This window comes from Tachypleus tridentatus, chromosome 10 (assembly GCF_004210375.1).
Source record: "Tachypleus tridentatus isolate NWPU-2018 chromosome 10, ASM421037v1, whole genome shotgun sequence".
Classification (NCBI taxonomy): domain Eukaryota; kingdom Metazoa; phylum Arthropoda; class Merostomata; order Xiphosura; family Limulidae; genus Tachypleus; species Tachypleus tridentatus.
In genome coordinates, this window is record NC_134834.1 from 87,232,514 (window position 1) to 87,247,014 (window position 14,501).

At 32.0% G+C, this 14,501-nt stretch overlaps 1 protein-coding gene across 3 annotated transcripts in view; it reads left to right on the forward strand.

Annotated features, from left to right (window-relative positions):
* Positions 1 to 3,761: 3,761 nt before the first annotated feature.
* The window catches only part of LOC143229808 (serine/threonine-protein kinase D1-like), a 92,124-nt gene continuing 81,384 nt past the window's right edge, over positions 3,762 to 14,501 (forward strand). Inside the window, exons 1-4 of one of the 3 annotated variants that reach the window (XM_076462601.1) lie at positions 3,932 to 4,014; positions 5,464 to 5,570; positions 5,996 to 6,189; positions 6,637 to 6,787. The gene's annotated coding sequence lies outside the window, so the exon portion shown is untranslated. Of the gene's footprint in view, positions 4,015 to 5,463; positions 5,571 to 5,995; positions 6,190 to 6,636; positions 6,788 to 14,501 lie in introns of all 3 variants that reach the window. The other 2 variants (XM_076462602.1, XM_076462600.1) reach the window with 2 other exon arrangements.

Genomic DNA, 14,501 nt, shown 5'->3' on the forward strand with positions numbered 1-14,501 from the left:
TTTGATGGTGGGCAGAGCAGAGGTGGCCCGTGGTCAAGTTGAGTGCTTACTTAAAATCAAATAAACGTATTATGAAACTGACACAAACTTCCCCCGTCGCGCCAAACATGTTCGCCTTTTCAGCCTTGGGGCGTTATAATGTTACAGTCAATCCCACTATTCGTTGGTAAAAGAGTAGCCCAAGAGTTGGCGGTGGGTGGTGATGACTAGTTGCCTTCCCTCTCATCTTACACTGCTAAATTAGGGACGGCTAGCGCAGAAAGCCCTCGTGTAGTTTTGCGCAAAATTCACAAACAAACAAATAGACGCAAACTTCCCCTAGTGGTAACATACATTAATGTCGTGAAAGATCACGTAAATTAATTAGTCATATGAGATGTAATCTCGTAACTTAACCGCTAAATAGAAATCTTTCCTAATCTTAAACAAATTATTTTACAAGATAGAGTAACAACGAATTATTGTTGCTCGAATATGTTATTGATTTTGAAGTGTTTACATTTTGTATTTTTTCTTAATATTATATATAATTTTTATTTATTGAAATAATAACGTTGATATTTGTGTCATATTGCTTATTACTGTTTGTTACTGTGTGTATTGCTTTTAATTAAAATCTTGAGTAATCAAGTTAAAAAAAAGCTTTTTGTTTAAAGCATAGTAGCATTTCTGTAAGTAGAAGTCCGCAGACCAACAGAGAGAGATAATTACTGAAGAGAATGGTTATTAAAAAAACGTTTCAGGCCTAGTTAATTCTCTCTTCTGGAAGATTGATTTTTGTTAATATTTCAAAGGCTCATCATTTTGATCTCACTGATACCACAGACTTGGAAAGATTAGGCATTGGTTGAAGCTTCCAGAATAGCATATTGAGCATTGCCCTGTAAAATAATTCTCAGTGCAAGAGAAGCACGAGTGACTGAGAATCATTGAAATAAAATTACATCTGGCAGATGTGAGATCATCACCAGCCAGAGTAACATAATTCTCCTTCTTGTTAAGACTACCCAAAGCTTGCCAAACAAACATGATGGTGATGCTATCGGATAAAGTCCACTAGTTAGGGGGAACCAATTTGTAAAAACTGCAAACAAATATGGATGATCTGCTAGGGTAACCACTTATTGCGAAAAAACTTGTAGTTATGTAGAGATAATAGTAATAGCTGAGAGCAACTTTTTGATGTATCACCCTGGATCAGAGATCAATTATTCACCTAAGAGCGAAAGTCCTTGAACATCTCTACTATACCATATCTGCAACATTAGTGACATCTCATATATTAGCCAAGATCCCAGAAGGAAGAGACCTTGGCCACAACAACAGTTTCCTGTAAGGAGATGAAACAGATTTCACTACAATGTTCAAAGGAGGAGCAAAAAAGACCTAGATAACTGATTTCATAACCAGACAGCCTAATGTCTGATCCTGAGCTTAAATGATCCAGTTTTCAAGAATCTAATTGATGAACAACTGGAAGTAAGAGATGCATTCATAGCCAAATTATACCAACAGTTCATCCTTGTGGGAAATTTAGCAATTCATGTGGCAAAGGCCGAGGCTTTGAAGAGAAGTTACCCTAAGATTCTGATCCCTTACACTGACAATCTACGTCATCTGCATGGTAAAGCATACCCTTTAATTACTTCTGCAGACCAGAAAGAGATCTTAGTGGATAAATTTGTTAAAGGACATTCAGGGAGAAGCCAAGTCATCACTTGGGTGTGAGAGATATTTTCATCCTTTTAGAGGCAGTTTCTGAAATGACAAGGTATGAAATGGAAACTTCACACCAGTAATACAAGAGAAAGAAGACTGCATCAGCATCTGTTTTGGCTATACCCTGGATGAAGCTCTTTTCTAAGTACCTTCTCTATACTGAGCTGATGTCATGCTGAAGTTTAAACAATTACCACACACTGGTTTACAATGAAGAAAGCAGAGCTAAACTGGTTCACTGATGGTTATTATTTCACATTCTATTTCAATGATACCTCTATTAAAACATTTTTTTAGGAAATCATGAACTAAACTTATGCTTTAGGCGTAGTATGTTGGCTCACTTTTGATTGAACTGCCCATACTTTGATAAACAGCAAAATAGGCTAGGTTATCGGTTTTGACTGATAGCTCATCAGGTGTAAAAGAACCAGTAATGTCCAAAATATGCTGTAGTAATTAAAATGTTTTGGCTTCACCCACTTACTTTACTTTCCAGTTTTGACGTACGACTCTAGTCCCTCCGAAAACAGTCACCATCGGACTCAAGTTAAACAAAGAAAAAGTTACAAGGTAAGGCCAATGCTTAAGACTGTGTGAGAACTCTAAAAGCTCTCACGAAAACAAAGGTTAAACTTCATCAGATGCCTACAGGCCTACTGCTGAATAAACTAAGAGAATACTGAAAATACACACAACCCTACAAACAAAAATATGTCGTACAAGAGCAAACGTATCCTTAAATATAACTATAAATCCCAGTAATTTAGTATAAAACAGACCAAGATCTGTACTTTGTGCTACAGTTACTTAAATGGTCATGTGCAACCGTTATTTGATTAACCAACAAGAACAACAACTTCTTCCTCCCTGTGCCATACACATTAAGAAGTGCCATAGCTGCTTAATTATTTACACATTTACTGCTTCCTCCTGAAAAAAGTGAAAATTGAGTAGGTTACTTGAGAATATCAATCCTTCAAAAAGGGAAACTATTAAAAACACTATAATTTTGAGAGACATTTATATTTTAACTAAAGTGATGGAAAACACATAGCACGCCCTATATTATACATACAACAATTTTAATGATGTAATTCACAGACTATAACAATTGTATAGTGTAATAATATAATCATAAAAACCGGAAGTATTTATAATAGTGTAATGGCAGTGGTAGTAAATTTAACTATTTGTGTTTTAAAACTCTTATTTTGCTTTCAATATTTGATTCAAATGAAAATTGCAGGTTTTAAGATATATATCCCTCTTATTTTGTTTTTAAATGGACGTCAAGCAGATATAGTTACTTTTCTATTATCATGGGTCATATAGTTAATTCAAACCCAAAAAGAAAAACAAAACATATTACATCGTTCAGACATAGCGTTTTCAGAAAATTTCATTTAATTTGTTGTTGTTGTTTTTGAATTAAGCACAAAGCTACACAATGGGCTATCTGTGCTCTGCCCACCACGGGTATCGAAACCCAGATTTTAGCGTTGTAAGTCCGTAGACATACTGCTGAGTCATTGGGGGGGGCATTTAATTTAAACAATGGTTATAAAGCTAAGAAACAAATCATCCTTTTCATTTATCACAAGTAAAACATTACATTTAGTGTTATACTTTAAATTACTTTTTAGTATAGTATATAAGCATACTGTTTTTTACCCCTTATTTGTATCTTTGTGGAGCAACAATAAGTCTATAAGGATGTTTGGTTGTGCCTTTTTTGTTTGTTTTGTTTATATGATTTTCGCGTAAAGCTACACAATGTGCTATCTGTGTTATGTCTACCACCTGTATCAACCCGCCAGTGGCACAGTGGTATACTGCGGTCTTACAACGCTAGAAAACCGGGTTTCGATACCTTTGGTGAGCAGACCACTGTGCAGCTTTGCGCTTAAATATAAATAAACAAACCATCAGTATTTAGACTTACGTCTGGATCATTGGAGGAGCGAAAAAAGTAATGAAAAATGCCGCATTTTACAAAATTTACCGAATTTATTTTTCTGTATGATAGTACCTCCTCCTCACCAGAGGCTAACCACCAAATACCATCAAATCGATGTGTTCCCTACTATCAAATTGTAATACGTTTGTGGTGTTACAAGGCATGACAGATTAGCTTGAGCGATGTTTTAATTGGGTGCATCCTATGTAAGTGTACGCACTCTAGTGAGTAGATCAAACGTTAATTAAAGTGTGCAAATTGTTTACAATAGATCTTCGAAACGTTGGTAGTATGTTTAGTATGATGCCAGTACAGAGTTACAAAATTAAATATTAGTGAGTTCAAAATAATGTTTTGTTAACGTTAAGCCTTGATAATGTTATATCTTAGAACACTTTAATCATCTGTAGCTGTTTTTGAAAACAAACAAAAAGAGATTTGTGTCTGTATCAACTGATAATTATCTGCTACTGTTGATGTTGCTGAGACAGACAGTAGTAATTTTTATCATGTGAAATAATTTTTTTTAAGTTATTATATAATTATTAATTTTTAGTAACACTAATATGAACTACTCAGTGTTACATTAATTTACAAATGATAGGTCTTTCGGTTAGTTTAGACTTTTAGGTTAAAGTTATAAAACTAGCTTGTAAAATATCTTGTATTAACAGTAAACCACGCTTTCATTTTTTTTTTTTAAGTCTAAAAATAGTCAGGAGGATGGAAGGCCTTAAACACATATCTTTTGGACAAGTTGAATAATAACTAATATCAATAAATTAGATTTTCCATTATTACTCCAATTCTGCAAAGACATCACTGACGTTTTACTATTCTAATTATTATTTAATTATTTTTTGAGCTTACGTTATTATATGAAGAATACTGACAATGATAATGAATTAATTGAATCTTAAGTTTGGACTACTTGTTAATACTCTTGAATAAACTCATTGTGAATGGTTTATTTGAATGATAGAATGAAAAAGTTAGAAAATTGCACTTGAAATTGAATATTATGAGCAACAATTTAATTTGAAAATCTGGTTGAAATTTGTTATTGGGGGGATTATTTTTTTTTCCTGTTAGGTATAGCTTTTTTAAATTATGTGTATGATAATTTGGTGGATACAATGATATATAATTTTAACTTCATTGAACTCTGGTTAAATGCCTTTGTAGCTGAGAGAAGATATATTGGTTTGAATGTTCAGGTTGGTGGAAGAGTAGCCTAGTGTATGTTGTGAAGTGACATCCTTCATTTTTGCTCACTCTTAAGATATAGTGAAATTTCAGATTTATTTTAGGTGTTATAGGAAAACCAATTTGATTTTTGAAGGTCATTAAGAATTTAGAGAATCTGTATACCAGTACCAATGGTTTGTTGAGTGATAGAATGAAATATTAGAAATACAATATTGACTATTAAGAGTTGGGTTTCAAAAGGTCAAGTAAGACTTTTTTTTTCATTGATTTTTTTTTTATTAGCATTATAATTCACATGCTTGTGGAGTGCTTTTCCTAATGGATTGGCATGTATTTTAGTAAGTACTGTACAGGGATATAAAAGGCATCTGTTCATTCAGTTTGTTTTTTGTTATTTAAATAAAGTGTGATTATGTTGGGTTAAATGACCCCTTGTTATGTTGTTCTTGTATTTGTAAAATAAACCATTCCTGTTCAGTAAAAGTTAAGATTAAAGAAATAGCCCACAACTCATCATCAGGTGAGCCATTCTGTTAATTTATAACTGACAGAAAAATAATTTTGGCAAAGTATAGGTTGTGATCAATAGGCTCCAAAGCTCAAACTTACTACCTCTTACATTGAGTTTCTGAGTTCCAGTCAATTCATCCTCTATTCTGATCAACAAAGGTATGATTGAGAGGTAAGCATGAAAGAAAGAACTTGGATGTTAGTGTTAATGAGTTCTTACCCAAGAAATGATAACTAGTACTGGAGATGTTTTTTGTACATCTATCTTAAATTCATTGTCACTATTTTAAATGTTACAAGAAACTAAATACATAACAGTCTTGTTATAACTTGTAACAATACTTTTATGTATTTTGAACATGAGCTTGTTTTATATAGTAGTTAGCCATCTGGATTTGGAGAGATTCCACAGATTTTTAATTTTTTTATTATTAATAAAAGCCACATTTAAATTATTCATTTTGGATATTTGTTTTTGAGTTTTCATTATAATTGATGTGAATTTATCTGTACAGCCACAGATTATTGCTTGCTAAATGTATTTTAACAAAACTTGAGTGTTAAAGTGAGAAAAAAAAAGTTATTTATTTTTTACAGGTTGAGTCATCATGAATGCCAATGATTGAGGAGTTTGCTTCTGATTTTAAGTCTTAGATGTGGTCAGCTGTTGTGACAAAAGAAATTTCAAATACCAGTCTGTACAGAATACGTGTGTTTCTGCAGGTCTATCAAAAAAGATTCTACATGAAATGTCCAAGGTTTAATTTTAATTATAATAAAAAGAGATAAAAGTGAGTACCTTATAGTACTTTGAGAAATTGTTTTACATTGTAGATTTTTTTTTTGGTACAAATAATAAAATGCCTATGATGATAATGTTAATTTTATTTTTTTTTAAATTTACATTTAATATTTTGAGACTATCATTCTTTAATTATTATTTATAAAGCCAGTTTTTTTTCCTTGATCTAGTGCTATATTGTTATTTTTAATTTACTGAACTTCATGTTCTCCTATATACAGGTCTATATTACATTACAAAGACTGTTTCAACATAAATATTAATATGAAAAACCCTTTATTGTTAAGTTTATTTTTTTTCTCTTTTATTTATTTTAATTTTGCTGTACAAGTATGCCAGTCACTGTTAACTCTCATTTTGCTTCCATCATGTCCTCTTTATCTACTTTTTAATGGTTGACAATGTGATCTTTCATAAGTTTTGTAAAATTTTAAAGGGTCAAAAAGGAGCTTATTAGCCAATCCAAGGATGTTCCTTCCAGCTCTCAACTCTAACCACACATTACTACATGTGTATTCATCCAATGGTATCTTGAACTGAGTCTAAACCTTGCTGCAGACAGCACAGTCACATGCAGCTCACTATAGGTGAGTGATTATCTGTGTTTTGATAATCGGTTACTCATTGGACCCATTAATTGATTAGTACAGTGTTCCTTCTACTATGGTAATATACAATAAAAAATAAAAGTTTATGTAGATGCTGCCTGCCTATTGGTCGTAGCTCAACAATTACAACAAAAATGGTTTGTGGCAGGTACTTCCAGACAGTTGCCTTACCTCTAGTTAGCAGTTAAAAATTAGTGCCAGTGTCAAATAATCTTAGTAGCTTTACCATTATGGCAAGTAAAATTGATGGCAGTAGTTCATTTACTTTGGTGGTTGGAATAATAAAGTAGTAATTAGAAACATTAATTTTTATAAGATGATTATTTTTGTGGCATCCAGTTTAATTTTTATTAATAAATTGTTGGAATAGCCAAAACACTAATAATTAGAATTTATATTAATTCTGTGACACTGATCAATAAAATTGCAGCAAATAGTTGTTATTATATTGATTAATAAACTAAACTTTTCAGCTGTACATTTCACTTTCTCTGATTTATTTAATACAGAATTTATGCTTAGATGTGTTTGTCTCCTTAGACAAATACAGAAATTGAACATATTTTAGTAGATGTGTACAACACATATGTGATGACAGAAAATCCTCAGTATTGCTCAACAAACACTAGACAATTTTTCCTTTTGTTTTATTCTTTTTTAAGTTAAAATATATTTCTACATTTGAGAAGCTGTGATTAAAATAACACATGGAAAAGTAATTTGAAAATTGTAGGGCCACATCAAAGGGGCTTGGGATAGCTCAGAGGCTAGGACACTCAATTCACAATCTCCAGTTCTTGGGTTCCAATCCCACCACCAAAGATGTCATTTCAGCCATTGGTTCATTGTAATGTTGCACAGTTTACTGGTACAGAATAACCCAAGCATTGGTAGTCGATGGTGTTGACTAGCTACATTTCCTCTATTGTATCACTCTAAATTAGGTTCTGTTACAGCATGTAGCTTTAGTAATTTTGCATGAAATTCAACACATATTTCAAAGAAAACTACACTAACTTAAGAACTATTTATTAAACACTGACTGTCCTAAGGATCCCTGCTTCTGGATGTTGGCTACCAGTTCTTACATAGATATTCCTCTGATGAGAGAGAGGACAGACAGAGCAGTAATACTAAGACTGAAGTAAGTCAGTTGGTGAAGACATGGATCAAAGAGGCCAAGAAAGATATATTCACTGTAAAAATCAAGAGTATTAGATAGGTTTAGGCAGATGGAACTAAATTAAACACAATGAAGGATGGCTGGAAGATGTGGAATAAAGATCAGGACTGGACAAAATAATTGAATTGCATGTATGAGCAGAGACCAACACTGATCCTAGTATTAGATGGCTCAGTCAGGATAGATATGGCTGCATCGTTAGGAGATGTGTAAGATAGTGACAGAATCATACTCCTGATGGTCTTTCCAGGCCTTATCACAAAATTAGAGACAGGTTTGATAAAAAATAATAATCTTTAAGAGACTTCCAGACCATAAAAATATGTCATTTAAAGAAAAAGTAGACCATCTTAATTAATAAGGCACAGTTTTTGAACAACTTCACAAGATTTTTGTATGATATCTTCAATAACATGGTATGTGGACTGAGGGAACAGAGTTGCACAGGTAAACTGAATGACTAGAGAGAAGATGATGGAATTATAGAAAATCAGACAAGTGCAAAAATGTGTGTAAATGAGATATGCTACTGAGATGAAATTGGATTTGTCATTATTGCTATAAGAACCTTATAAAGATAACTGGAAAGAGGAGAGCCAATTCCAAATTTGTTGTAGAAGTAATAGTATTAACATTATCTTATATACATTATTACCTTGTGTTTAAAATTGAAATAATTATAAAAACACATTAGACAGTAATTAATAGTAATAAAGTGAATGCTGTTGATGATTTGTTTCCATGTTAATAGTTTGGGAATAAGGTACAATGCAAATTTACCTGGAATGTGCACTTACAAACATATTGCAATGAGACTCCATAATTGAATTAAGGAGAACTTGCACTTTTGCCAACAGTAAATGTCTCTAGTACATACATAAATAAATTAGATGCCACAATTATTACACTGATTTTCTTTTTTCCTAGTGATGTTCAAATTGTAGACTTGAGATTTATTAAGTTATGAAAGCATAAATGATAGTCAGTAGCTGTGAAGATATTAGTGATGTGTGAAACAGAAAATATTTTTTTATTGTAAATTATTGTTTTGGATATTTTCACAGTGAAGAAATAGAAGACAAATTATTCATGGCCAAGTTGCTAGAACTGTATTAACTGTATTAAGCCCTTGAAGATATTTTAGTATATTAGTAAAGCAGTTTAAGTATTCACCATATTAGCTGGCATTTTCATGTACAAACTTGTTATTTATTAAAAACAAAGAATGTTTGAAGCTAGCTAGATGTTTCTTTTATTGGAATTAATATTACTGAATAATTTCTATAGTACATTTAAGATAACTATAAAGAGCTTTAGTGTACAAGTATAGAAGATTAAACTGTATCTTACATTTCTAATTGAAAAAATAATACTGCTCTTTGCTATTGATAACTAAGAAGCAAGAGCACGAATCATTGTTCTTTTATGTTTTGTCTTTCAAATATGAAAAGGAAATTTCTTTCATAAACTTTTGGTCAAAGCAAGCTACATATTTAGATGAGAATTCAAAATTAGCTGTAAAGTATGCGAGTTAATAAAGCTAGTTTAATATATCATTATTACTAGGTTATCTAGCGATAAAGCAAAAACGTGCAATTATTAGAATGCTTTGATTCATTGTTTTGATAATCTTCATATGTTACTTTGTTAATATTATGAAGTTTGAAGGTTTTTCATGCATTTGCAATAAAAAAATTTCTGAGAAGAGATAGGCCAGAAAAACATCATACTGCATTAATATGTATGTAAGGTTACATTATTTTACTCATACATGTATCATTTTACAAGTATCTCTTAGCACCGTTAGGCATATAAGATTATAAGTATCATGTTTGTCCTGTTTCTAACTGGATTATTCTAAACATAATAATCAAGTATAAATAAATTCTTATATACTGTTGTAATGTGTACTATCATTGAACAGTTTGTTTTAAATTGTTATATCCATGTTCATATATAGGCCTAATTTCATAAATAAACTTCTCAACATAAACTCTGTAACTAAATGTAGACCTAGCTTTAAAGGTAAAATTGCAGTATAAACTGTGAGATGTATGCCTAACTGAATTAGCTGTGATAAACATACTACTCGCTGAGTAACTGAATAGCAGAATAAGTGTAATATATCTCAGTGCTAGCACAACACTGATAAACTTCCTGAATACTTAACTGCTCATTCATTATTGATTGATTCATTGTGTCACTTGCATTTGTAACATGCTTGTCTTCTCACTACATAAATTTTCCAGATCATAACTTCCTGCACCCCCTAAGAAACATCAGTATTAAAACATTGAAAATAAAACCTATAATACTGGCTCTTTTCTGGTTTATGAAATCCGTTGAAACAATCCTAATACGTAAGTAGGACAGTATACTAAAATGTGCAATTGCCAAATTGTTTTAGTGGTTTGCTTTTCCAGAGATTAAGGTATGCAATTGGTATGGCCTTTTGTTCTCCTTAATTACTTGTTGTCCTGTCTATCACACCTAGTAGGCTCAATTATAAGTCTGAAGGCTTATAATGTCATATACCAGGTTTTAGTACACATATCTCATTGTGTAGTTTTGCCCTTGACAACAAACAAATATTCTATTTTTCACAAACATACAGATGCCAACAAGAACATCAGTAATGCTTAGATGTAGCTGATCAATGTGTGGTACACACTTTTTACTTTTTTGTGCTCCTGTTGATTCATGTTAACTTGTACATCAATGGACCAGTTCATTTGAGCATAAGATACGGCTCAGTCCAGCTGGAACCAAGCGAACTTCATGATAATAACACTTATCAAAGTCACACCCATTATCTCTGCTGGTATATTCATTCTACAGTGTCTTATTGTAGCATGTCTGTCATATGATAGTTATTTATAGCTGATGATATGAAAACTAGTGTATGTTAACTGTTCAAACCTCATCCACTCTACATGGTTTTGTAGACATTTTGGGATATATGTTCTAGGAAGACAATTATTGTCTTCATGAAGCAAGAGTTTCTAGCCAAACATATACAAGTTTGGTGAACAGTTTGTTATGGGCAATCTGTTGTGCTCATTTGTGCTGTATGGTATCATGATGCATGGTAATTGTGTATACCAGTCATTTCTATTAGGTGTTTCAGGGATATTTTTAACCTGAATTAATTCACAACCAGATAAAGACATTGTGTGACTTTAGCATGAAACTCACTATTATTATTATTGAGTTTATTTCATTAGAAGAACACACCTAGTCACAAACTATTAAACCTGATCCAGTTTAAAAACTCTTAGCTAATACTAACAAAACAACAAATCAAACTTACTTTTTCTTTCATCTGGAAATTGTAGCATAAGTCAAACTATTAACATTATCTTTTCCATGAAAATTCATTACCTGTTCAACACTTCAGTGTTGAAACTAAAACAACCTCTCTTTCAAATTATTAAAAATAACAGGTTTTCTGTATGTTCAAACAATGTTTCACAGGCCAACAACCACATTTAAGTGTATACTTTGTGATATTAACATCAGGATCAAATACCTTTCTTCACTCAATTGTTGGTGATGAGTTGTTTTTAGTGACTTGTATATTTCAGTTATGCAACATTTATGGGTTACTCTGTATAATGTTCTGTAGGTATGTGTAATGCCACACAAACACACACACACTAATACTTATCGTATACAAATATCCATAATACACATATGCTCCAATATACTGGTAATAACTAACTTAGGCAACTTACATGAACTACATTTTAATAATTATAGTATGGTAATGTGTCACTGTGTGTGAGTAGTGAAACATAACCTAGTTTCAAGGAATCAAAAAATTTAAATAATCCAGCAGCATTATACTTAACCACAGCTTTTAACATTCACACCGTTTTTACCTTGTATATAAATTACACTTTTATTCCCATCTAGATTAAATATAGCAATCCATAGTAAAGTATATTTACTGCTGCATTGCATGGTTGGCAATGCTAATAGTCAAACTAGCAGATTTATGGTCATATATGAGCTGATCTGCTCATTGCAGTTAATACCATACAAAATTCAATAGATGCCAATATAGTGAAATAAGACCTATACTCTTCAAATTCACTACATACTGACTTACATTTTTGTTGTTTTAGAGCATAACTCCCATTGGTTATATTTGGAGGAGTTTTTATGTTATGTGTGCTGAGAGATTTCATCAAGCACTCTTTGGATGGTTCTGTAGAACGTTTCACCATTTGGTTATATCATAAACAACTATTGAGGATTCGTTGCAAAGCGTCAGAGAAATGTTCTCAATAACTCAGAAAGGAAGGGTTGCAAAGCTCTTTCAACTGCATTTCAGATTCCAAGCCAAAACCTCCAGTTGTCTAAACTGAATATATGCCAGACATTACATTTGTCAAAATCAACCATCATAACAGTGCAATCAACTATCTTTGATATTCTGTAAATATTGGCTGCTCTGCTTTATTGCTCAAAAAATAAGACTAACAACACCTTTGGGTGCCATCATTCATAATTATCAACTACTTACTGATTAACTTACTGACAATTGAGTGATAGTATCAAAATGTAGTCCATACATTTGTTTGATAAGATGGTACTAAATGATGGCTCGGAACTCTGGGATCACAACATGCTTTCAATTGATGGGTTTTTGACAAATGACTGTCTTTACTATAGATAATGAAATAGCAGGTGCATTTTTTGGAAAATATCACCTGATAGCTTGGAAAACAAGGAACGATATTTCTTTTTAGTCAGTAATTTTACAATCAAAGACTATCTTAACTGCTAATATGGTAGTTAATCTCAGCAATAGTGATCAGGGAGCACATTCAGCATCATGTTCAACTACTACTGATATCTCCTCATGCACTACCAAATAAGTATTCTTCATTCATTTATTCTCACCAGCTGACCTACAATGATAATGACACAGTGTATCACCATCCTCTGACACCTTGGTCTCAGTCTTTTATTCCTGATTTAAAAAAAAAGTGCACCCAGAACTTCTACTAGACTCAATGGTTCTCTCTGCTAACCCTTATCTCAAACAGTTATCTTTTTCTTCGTAATAGAAGTCCTTAACCTAAAGTATTCCATTCCCAAGAAGTTTTTCAACTTAATAGGACAAAAGCAGAAGTGCACAGACAATAAGAGACTCATCCAAAGAGAGCAGACCTCTGCAGTAACAATATCCACATTCATAACACCAAACATTTTTCTTTCTACCTATGCTGTGGTCTTTTCAAATTACATTCATTTTTCCTCAGAGTCGTCTTCAGAAATGAGAATATCAATCAGATATTCACAGATCAGGACTGTACTCTCTCTGCCTTTTATCAAATCTTTACACAAAAATTATAAATTATATATAGGTTTACAAACAGCCAGTCTTTATTGAAACAAACACAGTCAAAGTTAAGACCAAACACTTAAACAAGTGCTTATGTGTTGGCAGCAAAGAGAAAATTCTCACTGATGCTCTCCTATCAGTGTATCTAGTTCCATTAAGCTTAGGTTTAATTCACATTATGTTTAATACACATATTTGGCAAAAAGTATATCTCTACATCTTACAGAAAAATATCTCAATAAGATACAAGTGCAAATTTAGTAGAATCTCATAATCTGATAAAAACTCATCTAAAATATGCTTGTTTATGTTTTGAAAGCAAAGGAAACATTACGTTGCATACAAGGTTGTTTCTCATCAGATGTGTGCACTATTCATGTTACTATGGAGCCACTCCCATGTCATTGAGGAGTACAATGCACTTCAACCACTTATATTTTCCCACTTAAAAACATACCATTACTATTACCCATAGAATAGTTGAAGCTGTAACGATTTATTCTAAAGGAAAAACATGGGATGATCTGGACAACCCTGTAGATAACTAAGATTATATGTAATTACTACTTCTCTTAACTTATGTTATATATTAAATATGGTGCAGCAACATTGAAAAGTTAAAAATTATCAAATAGCCATGGGGAAAGAAGATGTATATGTTTGCATATTGCATCAGGTGATATAATTATCCTTGATACTTGTAATATACTAAAAGTTGCTCATGGAGATATCTTGGTTTGACATACAATCAGTTTAAATATTATTTTACATCAAACCTTTTATGTGGACTAAAACATTGTATAACCTTTAATGTTACAAATAAGTCTAGTTTATTCGCTACATTTCACCAGTATATATTAAAATGTATAAGAACGTTAATACCTATAAAACTTGAGGGTCATCAATTGAAATTAATATGGAACCATTAGACCTTGTGTGTATAATTAACATACACATCTAAAATGTTTGCTTTTATCGCACAGTTAACTTCTTTTTAGTTGGTGTTGTGCATGTTTATTTAACATGAATGTAATTATGTAATAAATGAAAGAAACACATGGTTTATAATACCTAAACCATTTAAGGATAATCTGTTAATTAAAAAGTTTGTTTAATGTGGTATCACATAGACTATCAATGAACAGAGAAAAGAATAT